The following is a 17527-nucleotide window of genomic DNA, read 5'->3' as shown; positions in this document are numbered from 1 at the left end:
GCCGTTGGCAGCGGTACCTGTTAGGATTCCAGTTTAAAATGGGTTTCCAAGTGTTTCAATTATAAACACATTATTTTAAGATTAGCAATTTAAATTTGTTAAGTGCTTTAATTTATTATTTAGGTGAATGTTATTGTTATGCAGTTTTTTCATTTCCTTTTATTCTGTAATCATGAAAATGTTCTATATTATAACATTTTGCGTTTTGAGCTAAGGTAGTGGTAGGCAAGTGTATTTACCCTAACTTTTGTTACCAAATTTATCGAAATTTAAAATCCATTTTATAGTAATCTACTAAATATTAGTATAAAACTCCCTAAGGGATATAGTCGCCGTGCAATAAATATGTGTTGCACCTTATATTTTACTGCAATTAGCAGCGCACGCAAAGAGAACTTACATACTTGGTTTGGCAATTACAAACATGCGATTGTTCTGAAGTTAATTTTATATTTTTATTATTATTTTTGGTTAATGTAAAAAAAAAGTCTGGTTCCTAATATTCACATTAATTTTTCTTTTACCTGTAATACAATTTTCTTGTACCTTAAAAATGATATGAAGATACTCGTATTTTCCAACATTGCTGATTCAACCATGCGATTATTAATTTTCCTGACAACTAACGGGGTATTTAAGCTCATTTATTAATTTAAATAGCAACTTCAGAAACTTTTCGTGAATTCTGCATTATCTTTAAATACTACTTAATACTTGAAAAACAACTCTTTCTATCTTATACTTGAAGTACAATACTTGACTTGAAATCATCAACTGAACGAAACAACACGTATAAATTCAATTATGTATTTAATAATATGATTTTGTCGCTACTTATTTTTATAGAGCCACATGATTTAAGTAATAATTATCAGCCAGATTTGTGTTTTAAATAATTGAAAACATTATTTTGTGAATCATTTGAATTTAATTCCTTTAATAACGATCAATAATTATGAATGTTCTTAAAAAAAGAGGTTTCTATTTTATGATTTATAATGAAATATTAATAATACTAATATATGTTGCGCATATATAATAATAAAAAACGTTTTATTTTTTTATAAAAATAACATATTAAATTGTTGCTGTGCGGTGTATATAACGTTTAGTGTGATATTAAAGGGTTTAGAGGGAACACATTTAAAAACCAAGTCACGTACACCTGTTTGCCTTTAAACTCGAAGGCCTCTCCTGCAGGAGCAGTTGGTGGCGCGTCCTGTCTTTTACATTCATCTATCATAATTCTTCCTTTTCTTCATTTATTTTGGTGCATGAAAAAAACAAACTTTACATGTTCTTTTTAACTTGTTTTTATAATTTATATTGTATTTCTTTTATTTTTATGATTATTATTGCTCCGCTTATTGTTTGTACTGTCCGTAGCCGTTATTTGGGTTTTGTTGCCATATTTAGTGGGACAACATAGTGCTGGCTTGAGATGAGTGAACAACCTCGTTCTACTACAGCATCTTGTTTTGGTGGCATTCATTTTGAACGTTTCAAATCAAACCAGTCCATTCACATACACATACATACGGAAAGTGAGGTTAAAAATTGAAACAAAAATATTTCTCTCCCAGTTTTATCGATCAGTTGTCTTAGATGAATTCTGATTGGAATAAACAAAATTTTAGTCCTGTTTATAGATTTTGTTTCTGTGCATTTTAATTTTGTTTTATTTCGATAAGAGTTCATTAGTTAAATATTCAGTGTTCATTATGTGAAACACGATTTGAACTCCACTGAATGTGGCCTTAATTAGAGAATTTACCAACAGATGACCGGTGAAGATGAATTAAAAATTGATTTTACAGTCTAAAAGTATTTAGTTAGCATTTTCATTGCGTCAGCAAGTTTGTTTTTTTCAATCTTTTTACCCCTTTAAAATATTCTGCTCTACTTAATTTTATTCTAAACTTCATCAGATATCATCCTACAGCTCAAGATTATTATTATTATTTTTTAAAATTTCATTACAGCATTTTAGCTGAACAAAACCCGACAGTCGATCTAATCGCTTAAATTCTTACACGTATATTGCTTTACAACTAATTGCTAATGTAGCCGTTGATGAGAAAATGGATTTAAATTAATTTGAAAATTAATCTATCCTTATGAAATATTGCTTCTAGTCCCTATAATTTGTTAGGAACTTATTAAAACTATAATCTATAAAACAGAATCTAATTGATCAGCCGTTAAAGTATAATTTAGAAAATAGATAACCATTCTTCTTTCCGGCACTAGCCGGGGTTACCGGCCATTAAAGATGTTGTCTACTTGATCTCCACTTTGCCTATTTTATCAGTTAAGTGAAAGATCATTTTTGTTAGTGCAGCTGCATATAATGATGCGATAATTATTCAATCAAAACTAAGAGACCGAAGTTGTTGCAGCTGGTGGAATTTCATCTGTTAATTCTAATCCCCATTATCTAGGTTTTATGAAAGAATGATTAAATGTTTAAACTAGGCAAGAATCGCAAAGCAATTATTACGGCAATGAGTTCGATTTCCGAGTATTTTGAGAAATTTATAATAAAGTATGTTTGCTAGTCCGTTTCCTTCCACAAAATTTCGATTTAGTAGAAAATGGCATTTATGGAAGTGGGCACTTCCTGTCGTATTTTCCCCCTCCATATTCTCAGTATGCCAATCAGCTGGTGTTTTTTTTTTTTTGGCATTGGCTTCCGCCATACAGCCAACATCGTCTAGGTGCTTATCACTAGAATATCACTCACTCTCCATTCTTACTTATAAATACATTCGCTTCACACAGCCATTCCTCTACTATATACAACTATTTACATAAACTACAACTAATGGATGGATCAGTACTCTATATTCCTGCCATCCTTATAGCTTAACCGAAATTAAAATCACCGTAATCCTTCTCTAATCATTTTCTTCCATTCATTCTAATTCGGCTATAACTTTTAAATACATTCATATTTCATTGCTAGCTCTGCTATAGACTTAAGCACATATATGTTGGTGGAGAATATTATGTCTTCGTAGCGAAATGGTGCATCTAAATTACCTGTTTATGTCGTCAAACATTCGTTTCCTTTCTACCACATAACGTGGACATATCATTATTATGTTTGAAATCTACGCAAAGAGGAGAGGAGGACCTTTTTGTTGATCCTGTGTAGATACGATCCGCACACCGCGTGGTACAGCTCTCAGCCAGCTTATTGTCGTAACAATCCATTTATTAGTGGACAGTTCCCTTAAACCATGGTTGTCTAGGTAACTGATCTACACATAGTTTTATAGAATCTCCCTTTATTACCATTACTAGTAATCTGTCTGGCCATTTTTGTAGTGCTGCTTTTGCAATTATACACTTGATATCGGTGTGTGTGGTAATTTATAATTAGCCATTACCCCCACTATTGGTGGCTTCCTTTGCAAGTTTATCCACAATTTCACTTTCTTTTATACCATAATGATCCCCTTACCCACAACAAATTAATGCAGACCCCCTTCTCTTTAAAAATGGCTATAATTTCTACCAATCTCTGCGTTTAATATGATTCATTCCTGCAGACTGGAGTTCAGAATCTAGATTCACTAAATTGGAAATTTTTTCAGTTTTACTTTAAAAAAAATTTTTTCGCTGTGAAATTTCATTTTAGTAGAGTTTCCTGTACTTCCTTGTGAAGGGCCACCTCTTACTATTGAAAATCAAGTTGTTGCAAATATTCCAAACTTCTCATATAGTCAGAGGAATGAAGCCAGTGCCAACTTGACGAAGTAGAAGAGAGTGGAGTTCCGGCAGCTAGGCTTTATTATTTCCTTTCAGTTAAATTTATTTTCATTTTTATTCCTCAAATTCTCCCATCATCAGTCTTTCCCCCCCCCAATTTTCATCATCGTTTAGCTGATGATTGCTTGCTATTCTCTCTAATGAACTGAATACAAGGATACAAAGAGCTCTAAACTCGGGTGTTCGTTTCATTTTTGATGTCAGGAGAGATGAACATATTACTCCTTATTACCATCGTCTGAACTGGCTAAATGTTGAATACAGAAGGCAATATTTTTTAGGTGCCTTTATTTATTTTCTGTTCAAAAATAGAGCACCAGATTATCTGTATTCACTATTTAGTAGCAAAGAACAGTTACACTTGAGGACCACTCGACAAGTGGATACAAAGTTGTACACGCCCACACCTAGGACTGCAACCTATCAAAATTATTTTTATTTAAAAGCTTGCAGGTTATGGAACTCACTTCCGATTGGTTTGCGTGCAAAGTCTGTCAATACGTTTAAACCTCATTTATACGAACATCTTATCAAAAGTTATCTAAATCAGTGATTTATTATTAAAGTTATTATTATCATTACTATTATTACTTCTTTGTTCCAATTATTATCTTTATTTTGTCATGTTTTCCTCTACTTATTATCACTATCACTATTACTATTATTATTGATATTATTGTTATTAATGTTACTATTACCATTATATAATTATTATACTGTAAGCAGTAGACCTATTCTTTTCTTTTAAGTTAACATTTTTATTTATGTATTTATTTGTGTATATATTTAAAACGGAAATGGAATTTTAGTTTTATTTTTTATCTTTTTGTTTTACTCTGTATATATTGTAAATATTAATTTGGCAGCAACTCAGAAGAGAAATTTTAGTTTATTAAATTTATGTATATACTTTTTGTTGTCCTTAAGGGACTAATGTCCCAGGACATTAATAAACGTATTTCTTCTTCTTCTTCTTAATCTCTTTATCCTGCTCCCTCTCTCCTCTTGCACTGTTCTTACCATCCTTCAATATCGTATTTTACATTAACAGATTATAAGATGGATTTTACAGAAGGTTTTTTTTTTTTCATTTTTTATCTTCTTGAATTTTACTTCAGTTTATCACAATTTATGTTATTTATTTTTTCAATGAACATTCAATGCTTCCTAAATAATTTCTTTGGCAATAAACCCTTTTCTTCCCTTTCTAAAAAGGTTACTTCTTTATTTATTCTGTTAATAAATTTTGTATACCCACCACAGTAAGACGTTACCTACAGACACTTGTCCATCTTCTAATTTATTACCAGTTCTAATTTAGAAGTAGAAATTTACGACTATAGACTATTTTTTCCATCCTTACTTTATAACCTAATTACGCTTAGATATTTAATATTTATTTATTATAATTCAAGTTGTGTAATTAGATCTTTTTTGTTCTGTTGCAGGTAAGAAACTTTATTGTCAAGATCATTACTGTGAGTTACTTTTTTCAGTTTGCATGCTCTTTAGTTTACAATATTTCTCCACCATTTTAAAAGTTGATTTCTTTATCTGAACTGTTTGTATTAATTACTAAATAGACTTGAGCAAGTCACAAGTACATATTATTGAATAATACATAAAAAACTGAACATAAGATAAAAAACAATAATCACTTAGCAACCGTAACTAACCAACAGTCAACGTCTCCTTTTTCTTGAAACTACATTATTAAGTTGGTCCAGATCTAGTCCTTTTGACCTGGAATTTCCTGGTCTCCTTCTTCCTTTTTTTTTTTTTTTTTGTTTCAACGGCTGAGCACCTGGCGATAGTTCCGGCTACCTCTACCCAGAGAAGATCGTGAACTACTCGCTACACCAACTCTATCCAGAACCCATTTATATGCCTCCCGGAATGAGTTTCACTCCGATAGTGTATCAGGAATGGGTTAAGCACTAGCAGAAATGTAGAGTGCTGGACACTGTCACACCCTTTCAAATCTTTGGCTTTAAGGAATTGCTTTAAAAAAACCGAAGTCCTGTCCTTCAGCGAGTGGGTTGGCTTATATTGATAACCTGAATTCAACACTCTGAAAACCTGTGTTCGGATTTTGCTGCCCCAAAAAAACAAAATGGTGGTTACTTCAGTTAGCTGACACATTGGTAGTCACCTTTTTTCTCAAACCATGACGTTTTATGTTCTATAATGTTGTTTACTTGATGCCATGACTCTCTTAAACCCTCCCTCACACCACAAAAATACAACTGCTCAGGAAGGAGGAGTTCAATGCGGATAGTAGTAAACGCTTTTCGGACATTTAATCGCATATACTTGGTGATGTTCTCTGCAATCCGTATCCATACGGTTATTTCCCAATTTGCCTTTGGATAGACCTGGTTATGGAGCTAGGTTATATAGAACCATCTAGTAAACCTACCCTGCAGGCAAGTCTATGTTATCACAATCACCAACTCTGGTATTCCTTCCAACCCTCCACTCTGCAGTAATTACATTCTATCTACTTGGATATTTCACATGCAGTAAGTTCCACTTGTATGTTCTTAATATAGAAGGCTTGGGACAGGTGGGTGGAATATGATTTTTGTATTAACGAAACGTAACTCCAGGCGATACTCTTAACTAGTAAATGCTGAAATGCCTAATCTTTGGAACGACTATAATTTAGTTCAACTAATCTAGAAAGGAAAATAAAGTGTCTGTGTGTTAGTTGTTTAATTAAAACAAAAGAGTTTCGGAGTTGGGCGCGAGCAAATAAGGGCTACCTTGTACTTCGTAGGGTTTTCACCTTCTATTAATTCACCCTTAGATGTTGAGCTGTGCCTAAAGATTAGGACCGGATTATTGAGATTGTCAATTAATCAGGAAAAGTGTTTGCATTTGCTCCTCCTTTTCCACCGTCTCTCTCCTCTCTCCTCTCACTCTCTTTTAGGAAAAACTGTAATCAAAAAGGACTTGGACTAAACTACTTCCAATTTCCTTAATGTAGTCTGGGGCGTGTACTTTAGGTGGATTTTATTTAAACAGATACTAATTCAAAGAGAAATTTCTGAAAAACCTTGGGCTTCCTAAGAGGGTTATGGCCAACCAGGTTACAATTTACGACCTGTTATTATACGTATCAATTTGGCGGCCCAAGTGATAATAGCATATCCTGTGTAGTAAGCACTGTTGTATGACGAGTAGTATTGAGCTGACGTTGGTTCTTAGGTTTTTCGTTCTTCATTGGTGAACTTCACAAAAACTTGCAACCAGCTGCACGTTGCCGACCCTTGCATTAAATCAGTGCTTCTTAAATTTTTTGGCGACCGCTTGAGATAGCTTAAACTTAAATTATTATCAATAATAAAGTCAGCCATGCTGTTAAACATTTCGTAGGAGTTGCTCTCTATTTTAGTTTTCCGAATGATTAATTTAATTTTTGTATGAATGCTTTTAGTTTATCTATCAGATGGAGGATGTTAGTATTTTCCCCCTGAAGAGACAAGTTTAATTCATTTATCTTCTCGAAAATATCTGACAAAAAGCAAAATAAAAAATTCTAATAGCGGATAGAACAGGGGTCTAGTGGGCGTGTATATACTGGCCAATAGAACCAAACGGAGGTAGAGGTAGACCACACTCAATAACACGCCCACATACCACTACTACGTTCCACCATTAAGACTTTTTAGGCGTTTTTTTCTCATCAAAAATGTACTTTAGAATTTTTTCACTATTTTTTCTTCCATAGGTATTTAATAAAGAATGAAATTATGTAAAAACAAAATTAAATTATTTCGAAGATTTATATTACGGTTCAACATCAACTACGGTTTATGAATGATTGCTGAATATGTTTTATTTTAATTACCAAGTGCCCAATTTTGATTCAATTGAAGAATTTTGGCAGAATAAAACAGTTACATTAATTTTTTTTTATGGAAATTTTTATTGCATAATTAGATTCTTTATGAAATACCTACAGGGGAAAAAATAGTAAAAAAATTCTAAACTATTGTTTCAATAGAGAAAATAGGCATTAAAAATCCTAATGGCGGATCGAACAAGTGTCTAGTGGGCGTGTCTACTGGCCAATAGAACCGTAGGTAGGTGGGAGTAAACCACACTCAATAACACGCCCACATACCACTACTACGTTCCACCATTAAGACTTTTTAGGCGTTTTTTTCTCATCAAAAATGTACTTTAGAATTTTTTCACTATTTTTTCTTCCATAGGTATTTAATAAAGAATGAAATTATGTAAAAACAAAATTAAATTATTTCGAAGATTTATATTACGGTTCAACATCAACTACGGTTTATGAATGATTGCTGAATATGTTTTATTTTAATTACCAAGTGCCCAATTTTGATTCAATTGAAGAATTTTGGCAGAATAAAACAGTTACATTAATTTTTTTTTATGGAAATTTTTATTGCATAATTAGATTCTTTATGAAATACCTACAGGGGAAAAAATAGTAAAAAAATTCTAAACTATTGTTTCAATAGAGAAAATAGGCATTAAAAATCCTAATGGCGGATCGAACAAGTGTCTAGTGGGCGTGTCTACTGGCCAATAGAACCGTAGGTAGGTGGGAGTAAACCACACTCAATAACACGCCCACATACCACTACTACGTTCCACCATTAAGACTTTTTAGGCGTTTTTTTCTCATCAAAAATGTACTTTAGAATTTTTTCACTATTTTTTCTTCCATAGGTATTTAATAAAGAATGAAATTATGTAAAAACAAAATTAAATTATTTCGAAGATTTATATTACGGTTCAACATCAACTACGGTTTATGAATGATTGCTGAATATGTTTTATTTTAATTACCAAGTGCCCAATTTTGATTCAATTGAAGAATTTTGGCAGAATAAAACAGTTACATTAATTTTTTTTTATGGAAATTTTTATTGCATAATTAGATTCTTTATGAAATACCTACAGGGGAAAAAATAGTAAAAAAATTCTAAACTATTGTTTCAATAGAGAAAATAGGCATTAAAAATCCTAATGGCGGATCGAACAAGTGTCTAGTGGGCGTGTCTACTGGCCAATAGAACCGTAGGTAGGTGGGAGTAAACCACACTCAATAACACGCCCACATACCACTACTACGTTCCACCATTAAGACTTTTTAGGCGTTTTTTTCTCATCAAAAATGTACTTTAGAATTTTTTCACTATTTTTTCCTCCATAGGTATTTAATAAAGAATGAAATTATGTAAAAACAAAATTAAATTATTTCGAAGATTTATATTATGGTTCAACATCAACTACGGTTTATGAATGATTGCTGAATATGTTTTATTTTAATTACCAAGTGCCCAATTTTGATTCAATTGAAGAATTTTGGCAGAATAAAACAGTTACATTAATTTTTTTTTATGGAAATTTTTATTGCATAATTAGATTCTTTATGAAATACCTACAGGGGAAAAAATAGTAAAAAAATTCTAAACTATTGTTTCAATAGAGAAAAAAGGCATTAAAAATCCTAATGGCGGATCGAACAAGTGTCTAGTGGGCGTGTCTACTGGCCAATAGAACCGTAGGTAGGTGGGAGTAAACCACACTCAATAACACGCCCACATACCACTACTACGTTCCACCATTAAGACTTTTTAGGCGTTTTTTTCTCATCAAAAATGTACTTTAGAATTTTTTCACTATTTTTTCTTCCATAGGTATTTAATAAAGAATGAAATTATGTAAAAACAAAATTAAATTATTTCGAAGATTTATATTATGGTTCAACATCAACTACGGTTTATGAATGATTGCTGAATATGTTTTATTTTAATTACCAAGTGCCCAATTTTGATTCAATTGAAGAATTTTGGCAGAATAAAACAGTTACATTAATTTTTTTTTATGGAAATTTTTATTGCATAATTAGATTCTTTATGAAATACCTACAGGGGAAAAAATAGTAAAAAAATTCTAAACTATTGTTTCAATAGAGAAAATAGGCATTAAAAATCCTAATGGCGGATCGAACAAGTGTCTAGTGGGCGTGTCTACTGGCCAATAGAACCGTAGGTAGGTGGGAGTAAACCACACTCAATAACACGCCCACATACCACTACTACGTTCCACCATTAAGACTTTTTAGGCGTTTTTTTCTCATCAAAAATGTACTCTAGAATTTTTTCACTATTTTTCCCTCCATAGGTATTTAATAAAGAATGAAATTATGTAAAAACAAAATTAAATTATTTCGAAGATTTATATTATGGTTCAACATCAACTACGGTTTATGAATGATTGCTGAATATGTTTTATTTTAATTACCAAGTGCCCAATTTTGATTCAATTGAAGAATTTTGGCAGAATAAAACAGTTACATTAATTTTTTTTTATGGAAATTTTTATTGCATAATTAGATTCTTTATGAAATACCTACAGGGGAAAAAATAGTAAAAAAATTCTAAACTATTGTTTCAATAGAGAAAATAGGCATTAAAAATCCTAATGGCGGATCGAACAAGTGTCTAGTGGGCGTGTCTACTGGCCAATAGAACCGTAGGTAGGTGGGAGTAAACCACACTCAATGACACGCCCACATACCACTACTACGTTCCACCATTAAGACTTTTTAGGCGTTTTTTTCTCATCAAAAATGTACTTTAGAATTTTTTCACTATTTTTTCTTCCATAGGTATTTAATAAAGAATGAAATTATGTAAAAACAAAATTAAATTATTTCGAAGATTTATATTATGGTTCAACATCAACTACGGTTTATGAATGATTGCCGAATATGTTTTATTTTAATTACCATGTGCCTAATTTTGATTCAATTGAAGAATTTTGACAGAATAAAACAGTTAACTTGGGCCAGATGAAGTCTTATTTTAAGACTTTTTTCTGTCTGGTACCTCTATGTTTCGGATACGTTAGTAAGCCGTTCTTCTAGAGCTTCTAATGGATAGTGTGTAGTGAACTTTAGCGCTGCATGAATGTGGCTGCACAAATGTCCATAATGTAGCTCTAAAAATGAAGGGCACCAACAGTAACAGTAACGTAGTCTGTAAAGCAGTTTCGCACGTTTTGTTATTGATTGTCTTTTAAGTCTAGTGTGTGGATTCCACGTGTGATTAAGATCAGTTAAAAGATTTTAATGGGACAAAGTTATGTTTCTGTATTCTTGAAGATGATGGGATATTGTTTAAGTTAAATTGGAATTTTTATTTAACAATGATGTACCCACAATTGAAGCATGATGACGTGATAGAGGTGTATATAAACAAACTGTTTTAGAATTTAGTATCATGAAAATGAAACTTACACGTACAAATCTAAGTACAAGTGGACTTACTTCTCTTACATAATTATTATAGGAATTCTTATCCATTAATCACTCTAGATTAAACCATTAATATAGAATTTAATGATCCACATAAAATCAGCAAATGGAATTTGCTAAATTACACACGTACTTTATGTACATGAATGCGGTGTGACGTCTGGGTTGGTGGTGGGTTTGTAGCGAGCGGAAGTTATCAAACTTGATAACTTAGTTAATGGCGCCCAACAGTTGTTCCAAAACTGGCGGTACTTAACCCATCTCCATATCTGAAATGTCCATTGTGTTCTCTAGCGGTTGATAATCTGGTTTTGTGCGCCGTTTACTTTTCAGTTTGTCTAGGTATCCCGTAATTCTCCCCTAGTTTAGTCTAGGAAACAGTGGCGGCTCTGGTGTCTAGGTTGTGCAACAATGCTCAACTAATAATTTAAATGCATAATTTTAAATTTACTTCGTATTTCCAGGTTACACTATCAGGTAGCGGTGTATCCTTTGTCTCTATTTAAGCATTAATCGAATCAATTCTAAGCTAACTATCAAAGTTACTGTTCCATTTGAAATTATTCCAGATTAAGTGCATCTTCCCAAAATTCAGTAAATAAAAAACAACAGTTCAGCGGTTATAAAGAGAGTTAAAGTACTTTGTGGCTGTTGAGATTGCGGAATGCAGTAATTTAGAAAATAGATTCTAAAATGAGCTTGGCTCTTGGCAATCTCCTGGTACACATCTCTGTCAAGTCGTGCCGGTCAGGTGGGAAAGTTAGTTAACAAAGAATGGAAGTAGATAAATAGCTTCTCATTAAACTTAAAAAAAATCCCTTATTTAAACTATTCAACTGAAGCTAACCGCAAGCTTCTCAGTGCATTGCAGCTTTTTCCTTCTCTTTTCGCATGGGCTTAAATTTAATAGCTAATTAGTACAGGTGTTCTGCACAGATAATTACTCTTTAAAATTGTTGGAGCACAGATTAAAACCAATATTTCAATATTACCTTTCCCTGGTTACAACACCTCCTTTAATACTTAACTTTTTTTAAAGATGATAAAATATGTATTTTAAATTATACTGCAGAAAAAAAAAAAACTGCACAGGTGCTTCTGCTGTTCGCTGCAACTGATTACAGTCATCATTTATCCCTTTTCACTCCTTTACGAAATTCTTTAGCCCCCGCTCTATAACCCACTCCTTGGTCAGTGAACTGTAGAGATTTAATGGAACGTGTTATTAGGGAGCTCTATTTTTATAGTGTTGATTTATTTTGCTTTTGAATTTTTTATTTTTATGTTTCTTAATCTTCGTTTTTTTTTTAAAAAAAATTTGGTTTCAAATTTTGTACTCGAAATATCAGTTTCGAGGTCCTTTTACTTCGAAAAAGTAATGGGTTGGCAAATACGTAAGTTCGGTCGGTTTTTGAGGGTGGAATAAATCACAATTTTTTAGATACACAGAATAAATTTTAATCAGTTATATATTGGACCATTCTTATTGGTAACTTCTTGCCATCTTTCCACCAACTTCATTATACCACTTTCATAGAAGGCCTGCAGCTTATCGTCGAAAAACTAATCCAAATGTTTTTTGACAGTCTTCTCTTTATCGAAAGTTTTTCTGTTCATGGAGTTCTGCAACTATCAGAATAAATGATAATCAGAAGGTGGCCAGGTTCGGTGAATACGGAGGATGAGGGAAAACATCCTAGCAGTTTATTGCGAGTGGTCAATGACGTATGCGGTCTAGCGTTGTCGTGGTGGGAGACGACGACACCTTTGCGATTTGCCAATTCTGGGACGTTTTGTGCGGATTGCATGGTCCAATTTGTAGTTAATTGCTAGCAGTTTGCGGTTGTATCAATTGTTTTGCCTGAGACGGTAACAGCTCATAATAGATGATACCTTTATAATCCCACCATATGGATGCAATTCCGCCGCCTTTGAGCTTGTTTGCGGCGGCTCACTGCAGGGCTTCCATGATCTTTTACGCACTACATTATCGTAGACGATCCATTTTTCATCTCTCGCTATCATCCGCTTTAAAAATGGGTGGTTTTCTTGACTTTTCCGCAGCGAATCGCAAATGGATATGCGAGTGGCTAAGTTAGCCTCGGTTACTTCATGCGGTACCCAAACATTGAGCCGAGAAACGTATCCCAGCCGGCGCAAATGGTTTTCGCCGCTTGTATGGGATATGTTAAGTGCTGTTGCTATCTCTCTCACCGATTGGCATGGATCTTTATCGATTACGCTCTTGACATCATCTGAATTAATCTCAGTCGGGCGACCGGAGCGAGGCGCATCATTAATGTCAAAATCTCCAGAACGGAATTTGGCAAACCACTTTTGGTACACGCGTTCTTTTAAGGCATCATCACCCTATACACAACATAACTTTTTATGAGCCTCTGCAGCTCGTTTGCCTTATTTAAAAGAATAGAGCAAACTATGACGAAAATGCACTTTATTTTCTTCCATCTTTACAGCTACACAGCAAGCACAATAGTAATGTTTGTTAAACGGAAATGCATAGAAAGGTTAAGCTTAACATAATCTTTCAAATGAACAGTCGAGTTGTGCGCTTGCGCCGAGAATAAAAAAAGAAAATCGGAATGAATCTGTACCAAAATAAAAACCGAACAAACTTATTGGCCAAGCCATTAGTTCGTATTCCAGACCGGTTACGGGCTTTCATTGTTCGTCAGAGGCCAAATAATTTGTATGTGTAAAGAATTCTGAGCGAAAGAAAGAACTTTTTCTGTCACACGAGACTCTAAAGCGGATATTCAGGATGAACATACTTAATCGAGTAAGAAAAGTAAAACAAATTATAAATCCACAGCTATTTTTGAATGGAAAAATGGCCCCTTCCATTTTTTTCAAAGAAATTGAATATTTATCTGCAAGAACTTGCCAAAAAGTTTAACCTAGTTAAGAATTTTAAAAAGGCCAAAGGGCGCAGAAAAAGAAAAAAGGGAGGGGAGACAATTATCAGAAGAGGAATGGAAAAGAATAAATTTGGAAGTGGCCCAAATGTGGTAGCGTGAAAATATCCACCGACGACAGAAATAAGGGAAAAGCGGGAGTGGAGCCCCGCTTTGTGAAAGCATATAGAGCTAGTTGGAGAAGGGTTAGCAGCAAAGGAAACCTATGATGGTGAAGTGGAATTGCATTTAGGAGCGCCTCCTTATGTTATCTTGTCTGTGTGTAATTGTAGCCTTTACGGAAGTAGATATATATCTCACTTCCTCCAAACACACGTGTGGTGCTATATTCCCTTTAACCTTGTAACCGCACACGTGGTTTCTACTAATTTATTGTCTACAACTTAGAGGCAATGCTAATTAAAAGCAATTTAAATAATGTACTTGAACGCAATCAAGAACATTCTCTTATTATGATTTTTACTATTAAGATTGTTGAATGTTCAATGTGTTATGATGAGACATTTTGAGGGAAGCGTGACGTCACACTGTACCTCTTCCCTAACCCTGAAAATCAACTTCAATGAAAAACATTGCAATCCAAGCGGATTGATTGATAGATAGATTTTGAAATGGGACCGCAGCCACAAAAGTCTTATTGTGCCTTCCCCTTTTGGTTCTATCAGATCCAAATCTCCCCTACTAAAAAGGTTGAGGACTTTCCTTACTTGTACTTTCTGCGCTACAATCTCCTTTGGTCTCAAAGAGCCGAAGGTTTCATAGCACAACCTCTAGAAAAGATGAGAGGCCATTTCCTCCTCTTCCTGACACAATCTCCACAACATTTCCGAGATAATAAGCCTCCACCTTGCACAGATGCTATCAAAGCGTATAAGTCTTTTAAGTGAATATGTTATACCGGTTACTAAAAATAAATAAATAAGTCGTTCAATTCTCTTCCAGTGCAATTTCAAAATATTTATTTCCAAAATTAAATAAGGTGTGGCTATTAAATAACGAGACTATTGCTAAAAAAAACATTTTATTTTAAATTTATACATATTTATCACCTTCAATATACACCCCTCCCCTATCCCTACAACGCTCCATGCGAATTTACCATTGTTCCGAAACAGTGCTGGAAGTATTTTCCTGTGAGCTCCTGCATGACGCGTACCGCTTTTTCTTTCACACAGCTTCAAAGGACTGAAATCGTGTTCCTTTTAATGCAGATTGTGACTTTGGGGAACAGATAAAAGTCACATGGGGCCAGGTCAGGCGAATAAGGCGGATGGCCTAGAACTGGGATGTTGTACTTGGCTATAGGAAACGTCTTGACAGACAATACAGTGTGAGCCGGCGCGTTGTCTTGATGGAGAACCCCGTGACTTGTTCTTCGACAAATCGGGTCGTTTTTTCCTTACTCTTTCACGGAGTTAAGCAAGCACCTCAGGGTAGTAATGTTGATTAATTATAATCGATATTTTCATCCGTTTTGGACGTGGAAAGGACGACCCGGGCGGTCATCATCTCCGACGTCTTCTTGGTTCATCTTGGAAACGCTTGAACCACTAAGAAACTTGCGCACGTGATACAACATTCATCGCCATAAACTTCTTTTAATAAAAGATAAGTTTCAGTAGCGGCTTTACCCAGTTTCATGTGAAATTTCACGACAATTCTTTGCTCTACTACATGTGTAGTATCATGTTTTCGGCAAAACGAAACTAACACCTCTTACACAAACACGTCAGGTTCCGGTCAGACAGATTTCTCTACAAACACGTGGAGACGCTGCAATCGAAAGAGAAGGCTTCACGCTGCACATCTGTCGGTCGTTAGGATTTGGCGCAAGCATAGTTCTTCTGTAGCAGCACCAGTCTCGTTATTTAATAGCCACACCTCAAAAAAAAGAGTGGTATTTCTGGTTGTGCTATTTTAGATGCCTGTGATTTTTTGTTTTTTGAGATATTATGCTCACCCAAAGCATTTTTAATAAAACTGGAATGAATTCATGCCATGATTATTCGTGTACTCATTTATACAGCATGATGTAGCGTCAAATCCTTATTACCAGTTTGCCGCTTTGATGTAGAAATGCTAGAACAGCCACCACATACTAACTGGCTAAGCTAAGCTAAAGTAGCTTATAAATGCGAATACATGTACACGTCAAAGTAATTGATGTAGCAGTGTGTGGTTTATAATTTGTGTTATCGTTATTGGGACATATTCTTTTAATCTTCATACACGCATGCGCACACCAATTGAAAATTAGGAGGGACAGAGAGGGAGATAGAGAAGTGATGCTGAAATGTATTTACGATTGTTTTTGCTCTTATATTTCCTGATTAACTTTGAATTCAGTTTAATTTGTTTCCTTAATCAGTTTAAATCCAATTTGTAAATCCCTTGCCTATCAAAACTACCCAGCTCAACAGTCCCATTACCTGTATTAGGCAACCACTCTTTGAATAATCAGGCTAGTATAACCCTAGTGAACTTCCTGGGACCTTCCTTACCCCAACTTCCGTTCCACAAAGCTATTCCCAAAAGATTAGTATATAATCCTAAGGAATTCTACAAAATTGTTGATCCCAATTTACAGCTATAATGTCATTTTTAGTATTTATTTAGTGTTTTAATATATTTCTGGTGAAATGTTTCGACAAAAAAAAAAGGTTTTAGATCTATGTGCGAGGGAAGTGTGTGAAAAGAGAATATCCGTTTTCGATTAATCCATTTTGATTGGTGGTTTTAAAGAGGTTTCCCATCATTTTTTTTAAGTGTTCGTATATAACTAAGAGCCTTATACATCAAACCAATATTTCAATCAAATTACTTAAATTTGATTGATTGACTTTTGAACGGAAATACCCAAATTGTCAAGGTTTTATTCATTTTCTACGCGTAAAAATGGTACTAAAATAAAAAAGAAAGCGAAGAGAAAAGATTGATGTTAGCCCCCCCATAATCAGTTTTTTGGACATACTAGGGGGAGCGAACAGAAATAACTTGAATTTGATTTTTAAAATTTCCATGTTGAATAATTTTAAATTAAAATGGCCATCTTTACGACGATCTGTGCTTCTAGTCTAGTACAAGATGTGTACATCCCGTTATTAAATGTCGTCATTGCAATAGTTACTATATTTATTTAAAAATTTTATAGATCAAGGTAGTTGCGTATGAAAATGCATTCAATATAAAATAAACTCTCTTCCTTCAATGATATGACGCTAGTTTACCTTGACTTTTTTTTTAAATTTACCATTGCCTTTCCTCTTGTCGAACTTGTACATTTCCATAGTTTAGTGCTTTTTTAGTGATTTCTCGGATTATATTGCAACTGAAGAGTATAGGATAAATTCTGTACGTAAGTAAATTGCTTCATCTTTTAGCGTGGGAAGGTTTTTTAGCGAAAGTAGATAAAAGTTTTACAGTATTTTTTTTTTTGGTTTCGTTGCTCTTTTTAAATGCTCACTTTGAGTTCATTGTCCCATTTTGTTGGCCGACCATTTGTCATAGAGACACT

General features: G+C 33.9%; 1 protein-coding gene across 11 annotated transcripts in view; it reads left to right on the top strand.

Moving 5' to 3' along the window:
* Window positions 1–17527, top strand: part of Tpst (tyrosylprotein sulfotransferase) — a 332855-nt gene that overhangs the window by 163950 nt on the left and 151378 nt on the right. The window lies entirely within an intron of this gene.

Source organism: Rhodnius prolixus, unplaced genomic scaffold (genome assembly GCF_049639745.1).
Source record: "Rhodnius prolixus isolate KJV_2025 unplaced genomic scaffold, Rpr scaffold_9, whole genome shotgun sequence".
In the NCBI taxonomy this organism is placed as follows: domain Eukaryota; kingdom Metazoa; phylum Arthropoda; class Insecta; order Hemiptera; family Reduviidae; genus Rhodnius; species Rhodnius prolixus.
The sequence above is the reverse complement of the archived record's forward strand: the minus strand, read 5'-3'. Positions and strand labels throughout refer to the sequence as shown.